This window comes from Patagioenas fasciata, chromosome 5 (genome assembly GCF_037038585.1).
Source record: "Patagioenas fasciata isolate bPatFas1 chromosome 5, bPatFas1.hap1, whole genome shotgun sequence".
Classification (NCBI taxonomy): domain Eukaryota; kingdom Metazoa; phylum Chordata; class Aves; order Columbiformes; family Columbidae; genus Patagioenas; species Patagioenas fasciata.
In genome coordinates this window covers 36,404,663-36,411,104 of record NC_092524.1, presented here as the reverse complement: position 1 = coordinate 36,411,104, position 6,442 = coordinate 36,404,663, and positions in this window count along the sequence as shown.

The window sequence follows — 6,442 nt, the reverse complement described above, 5'->3', positions numbered from 1 at the left end:
ATCCATGTTATGGGAACCAGTTCTGTAGGCATTCTCGGAACTGCATCTGGAATACAGCATCCTTTCTGACTGCTACCTCTTGGGGCTTTTAGAAATGTTTGTGAATGAATTATATAAAAATCTGCCCTTTTTGTGCTTTGTTCCACGCTTTTGTTCATATGTTTCCTTTCATCACACTTCCCTGTGAGAAAAGTTCAAGTAGTCTCAGGGAGAGGAGAGGCTATATAGGCTGTTGAGTTTGTTTGTTTGTTGACCGGAACAGTAAGGATCGTGTTAAGTATTGTCAGCCTGCTTCTGTTGAGCTGACCTATAAATTATCATTACACAACTTCGTAACATGAGCTATAAAAATAAGTATTGAGAAATGAATAGGTCAGAGAATGAGAGGCAGGTCATTCTGTTGTGATTTCAAAACCACAATAGTTTTCCCCTTTCTTCTTCTTCCCCCAGAAGCAGAAATGGAATTACGTCATTTCACCAAGGTTTATCTGTCAGTTTTTCCATAATTCATTTGTAGATTCAAGAGTTCAAGTAGTTGAAGAGTAACATATTCCACTTTATTTTTAACTGTTTCTGCTTTTCTCTTTTTCTTTTTCTAATTTATTGAAAATCAGTCATTGAAAATATATTGGATTCTAGTTATTTTTCTTAATTATAACAAAAGTGGGGGTTTTTTTGTTTGCTTTTGTTTTCTTTTTGGTTTTGTTTTTGTACATGCCTTTGAAAGAGGATACATTGAGAATTTTCCAGACCACAGTCTAACAGCACAAAATATACAGTATATACATATTAACATCAGTACTGCTGGATTGGTATCAACAGTTTTTCACAGTCTGGAAGGACTTGCTGCTCAGAAAGCAGTTTTGGTTTTGTAGCTGCATCTTAAACTGTTATAAGCTGAATCAATAACTAATGAAAAAAAAAACAACTTGTACAGCTCAGGTGCATAAAAATTTGATAACAAGAATCACAGAATCACAGAATCACAGAGTCACAGAATGTTAGGGATTGGAAGGGACCTCAAAGCATCATCTAGTCCAATCCCCGTGCCGGAGCAGGAACACCTAGATGAGGCTACACAGGAATGCATCCAGACGGGTTTTGAATGTCTCCAGAGAAGGAGACTCCACAACCTCCCTGGGCAGCCTGTTCCAGTGTTCTGTCACCCTCACTGCGAATAAAAGATTATTGATTTCATAAATGGAAACACAAAGATTCTTAAATATTGAGATCCATAGGACTGTTTACTTTAGAAACCAAAATATGTGAATTAAGCCCCTCTGACACATCTGGTGCACTGAAAATATGTGGTATGCAAGACAAGTATAGCCTTTGAAAATGAACAATGTGGTAACATGAGACATACTTCCTTATATTCAGATACAGAGAGAGTTTGCGTAGAAAGCAAGACAGTGCAGTAGCAGAGACCCTTAAGCAGGTGTCCCCATGGCATGGTGCAGCTCAACCCTTGGAGCAGCACAACTGGTTAATCCGTGTGGATGCAACTGTAGTGATTCCGCTTTTGAAGCCACCTCATACAGCGATAGTTAAGAAACTGAGGTGCACAGATCAGAAAACAGATAGGAAGTTGAATTCCTTATTCTGGGATATTTACAACTTCAGAAGGCAAGCTCAGGGGAGAGGAAAAGGTATCATTGCCTAGAAAAGTGATTCCAAATCAGAAGGAATTTGTACTGTTGTGGTTTAACCCCAGCTGTCAACTGAGCACGATGCAGCCACTCCCTCAATCCCCGTGGTGGGAAGGGTGAAGTTGAGAAAAGTCATGGGAATAGGTAAAGCAAAAGCTGCACACGCAAGCACAGCGAACAAGGAATTAATTCCCTATTTCCCCTTGACAGGCAGATGCTCAGCTATCTCCAAGAAAGCTGGGCTCCATCACTGGTAATGGTTACTTGGGAAGCCAAATGGCATCACTCTGAACGTGCCTTTCCCTTCCTTCTTCCCCCAAAATATATACTGAGCATGGTGTCAGATGGTATGGAATATCCCTTTAGTCAGTTGGGGTCAGCTGTCCTGGCTGTGCTCCCTCCGAGCCTCTTGTGCACCTGGCGTGGTGGGAGAAGCTGAAAAGCCCTTGTCTACTTAGCAACAACTAAAACATCAGTGTGTTATCAGCATTATTCTCATCCTAAATCTAAAACAAATCACTATACTGGCTACCAGGAAGAAAATTAACTCTGTCCCAGCTGAAACCAGGACAACTATTAGACACGTAGTTTAAAAAAAAATGGGATCTGCTGAAATGGAAGCTTCATCTCAATAGAAAATAATAACAATACCTATTAATTCTGATGTGTAATAGTTGTCTTACATTAGGTCCTGTTGTGTATTCAGTGATTTTTTTTCAAAAATTGGTGACCGCCTGGAAACAGGAATATCAGTACCAAAGAAAGACCCACCCCAGTACATCTCCAGGTAACTCTTAGCATAGTTTAGTTATAACAAGTCACAATCTAGTCTTGAAATGCTTTCCTCTGCTCTTGGGAACAGTTTTCTAAGACCATATTCATGCCAGAAACTTACTTCAGTGAAAACTTGGTTCTTCATTGGTACCTGTGAGTGCCATACTAACTGAGCTAGAGAGTTATGTTTCCTCAGGCTTACTCTTTATGTCCCTGCGATTCCTGCATGCACGGTTCTGGGCACCTGGACTCAAATGGGACTCTCTGGGTCAGATGTTTCAGGTCAGCCACTCCTAACAGTCATGGAGACATAGCTGAGATCCAGAATGGTGTCACATTGCCTTGTGTCCTGGTGTGCAGAGGGAGCTGAGTCTTTCCATGCTCATGTCAGCTAAAGGCCGTCTGAGTGACCAGGGCAGCTGGGGCTCATTCCTGCTCAGTCCTCAGCATGTGACAATGTCCTTGGCTGGCTGAGCTTCCACATGACATGTAGAGGGATTGGTTCCCCTGGGACTGAGCTGAGGCCTAAGGAGAGTCAGAACAAAAGCATCAGACAGAAAAAGTGCATAAAACGCATCACTTTTTCTCTAAAGGACAGTGAGAGATGGGCCCCACAAGAGTGCGATTACAGGAATAACTGTCTGATGCTTTTGTTCTGACTCATTCTTAAAAGCAGCCTATCAGTCTCCATTGACTATTTCGGGAGTCTGGCAATACACGTCCCATAAAAATCTCTTTGGTGAATGACTAAGGAGACAGGTTCCTAACTGGCCCTCTCAATCACCTTGCTGTGGCCAAGCATCTTTTAGCTGTTGAAACATCTGAGCTGGAGGTGTCTTAAGCCAGTCTCTGATAAAATCAGGAATCAAACCCAAGAATCCTAGTTCACAGATTTTTTTTTTCCTGTAACCATTAGAAAACACATTGTACTTTTCTACCTCTAGATATTTTCCATTATTTCAACTTCCTTTTGAAACTCAGGCATAAAGCTGCTTGCAACAGTCAACTTTCAGGCACACAGGGAAAAAATCTGATATAACTATAGAACCAAAGAGGGTTTGTCAATTAATTATTTTAATTTCATGAGGTTTAAATTTTAACGAGCTTAGGAGAGGTAATTATACCTTTTTTTTTGGTTTGGCATTTTTGTGTCTGTAATCTATTCACTTGATGCAGCTCTCTGAGAATTTTCTTTTTTTCTTTTTTACCAAATCAGATGCAGATTATTATAAGGCATCTTAAATATGCACATCCATGAGCAGTTACACAATAATTTTGGCCAGATGTGTTTTTTTGTTTGTTCGTTTGTTGATGGCTTTTGTTTTGTTTTGTTTTAAGATTTAACTACAAGAAGCACTTTTTTTATAACTGAAGATTTGAGTTCAGTGGAAGACTTTTGCATAAATGATATTCAGACACCTTAAGTCATATGAGAGGGAGCACGTGTGCTATACTGGGACCTGTGCTAGGACCCCTGTCTTCAGCTTGTTTTCTGGAGACTTCCAGTGCAAATGGACAACATTTGAAAGTTTCTGATTCTTAGCTGATGTAGGACCTTCCGACTTCCCCTTCACTGTTTATGATTTTTCTTTTTGTGTTCAGCCTTTCTAGGGTGACTAGTGTATGCAGTTCCCTCCTGGTCATCATAAAACTGAGGAATTGTAGTTTGATCTGGAAATGTTAGCTCTCCACAGAAGAAATATAGGAGCAATTCTTCAGGATGCTTGTATTTTTAATGTTTCCTTTTCCCAGGTCTTATCTTCATTTAACAAGGCATGTGGTTCCAGCCTAGAAAGCTTGTGGATTAGTGCCTATCATATTCTTATGGGAGTCATTGTGAACCTCCTGGCTTTATCTGCCATTGTCTGGTTGGTTCTTCAGCTTTTTCCAGCACAGTGATTCTTAACCTCAGTGCTGAAACAGATAACAGGTGTCACAAATTGTAGCTTGCAGTCCATTTTCTCTTACGGAATACCACTCACATTTTCCGACAGGTAATGCTCAAGCCTTCTTTAGCTATCCTGTCCCTGCAGTGTTTACGTACACCCTTCATATTTCTGGATGTTTGTCGGTTTAACAACCACCTTGTCTTATAAATGATATTACTCAAGTTGGAACTGAATATACGTTTTATGGGTATAAGTCTTGCAAATATTACTAGTAACAGGCTACAAGGTCAGGCTACAGGTCAAGATTGGAGGTGGGGGAGCCTCTAATGTAAAGCTTTTGTCCTAGTATTGCTCTTCCAGTCAGAGAATATGATTAAAAAAGCACCTGTTGTGCAGATGCTTTTGTATGCTGGCACATTTAATAATGAAGCAGTTTGTTCTTCTTCCATTCTTTACAGTATGTATATTACAAGCTTGTGTCTAATTTAATCTCCCTACTTAACTTGTGGTTTCCTGCTTAGCTTTTAGAATTGTTTTCTATTTTCTCATTAATTCCAAAGGTCAACTTCCCTGTGAATTCATATGTGTCTGGCTCATGGGAGACACTGATGGCTTGATGCATGCAAAGTCTCACCATATACTCTTATCCCTCAATGTCTGAGGATCTTGCTTGAGGATAAAATAGCAATGGTCTCCAAAAGGAGAAGACCAGTGTAGTACATGCTTTGGCAGATCATGATGAGTGCTCTCTCTCTCTATATATATATGTACTAAAACAGCAACAACAACAAAAAGCCCACAACAAAACAAACTAAGCAACCAAAAAAACACAACAACAACAAAAAGCAACAAAAAAGTTTTAGCACAGTATTTTGGAAAACAGGATTGATTTCAATCACACCAGGTAATTCCTGCTTTGGCAGACAGGACATTTGACAAGGTCATCATTGAATAATTAGAAAGAAAATGGTCAGCTATCTGAAAGAAATCCTAGACAGCATCTAGCCTTGGAAGTGATTTCTGGAGGACATGAACCTAATTAGTAAATACATTAGTAAGTATGAAGGAACTTTCTAGGAAAGGTACTTAAGATACCAGTCTTACAACACTTGTATTCAGCTAAAATTTTCCTTGCATATAATTTATCTGGCATGGATTTGAATGTGATAGAAGAACTTTAGTCCCAATTAGTCATGTATAATGGGACACCTCACCTGTGAAAACAATAATGTCATAAATATGCTTCAACTATATTAAAAAAAATCTAGAGTTGAATTTTTGCAGTCTCCCATATATATGCAATACTACATATGTGTCTGTACTAAAAACTTAAAAAGTCGGCTGCAAAGCGAACAGGACCTTTGGAAAGTGGGTGAGAATCTGAATTGCTCTGACATTTTGAATGGATAAAGCAACTTTTCAGCAGATGAGACTGAAATTAAGTGCATACTTAAGTGCTTTGTCAGACTGGTGCTTTGTTGAGTTAGGCTGCAGAATGTCCAAACTGATAGCTCCTTCACTTCCAATTCTCCAAGCTTTCTCCCGTAAATGCAGATGTTTAGATGCTGAAAACTGTCTAAATAGCACAAGCACTTTTGAAAATGTACTCACAAGTTCCAAAGACAAAAATGTCATATCTATGCACAAAAATTTAATCTCAGAGATCTTTAGCTTGCAGCCAAAAGAAATAGTCAACTACTTCAGTGGTAGTAAATGTTTTTTTTAACACTGGCTTCAGATATGTGTTGGCTCCTGATAACGTTTGTAAAAAACAGGTGTTTTTATTTTGTATTTGCAAAAATGTCTTTCGTGTTTAACTTCCAGCACTAAAATTTTTTAAAAATGTATTCTTGGAAAAGCTTGAATAATTATCTGGTTAGTTGACTAAAACCTATTCACGTTAAATAACATCCTGTTCTTCCTGGCAGCTTACTTATACAACAAAGGACACCTCTGTTTGGGTTTAAATACACCTATTTGGTATGACCTTCATTTGGTGTGACCAGATATTATAGGCAGTGTGCACTCTCAGGTATGTTTTTATTTTTAGACTCATATTGCAAACAGGTGTGATCTTTTCTCTGTATATTGATCACCTTTTCCTTCATCACTTCCATTCCTTTTACCAAG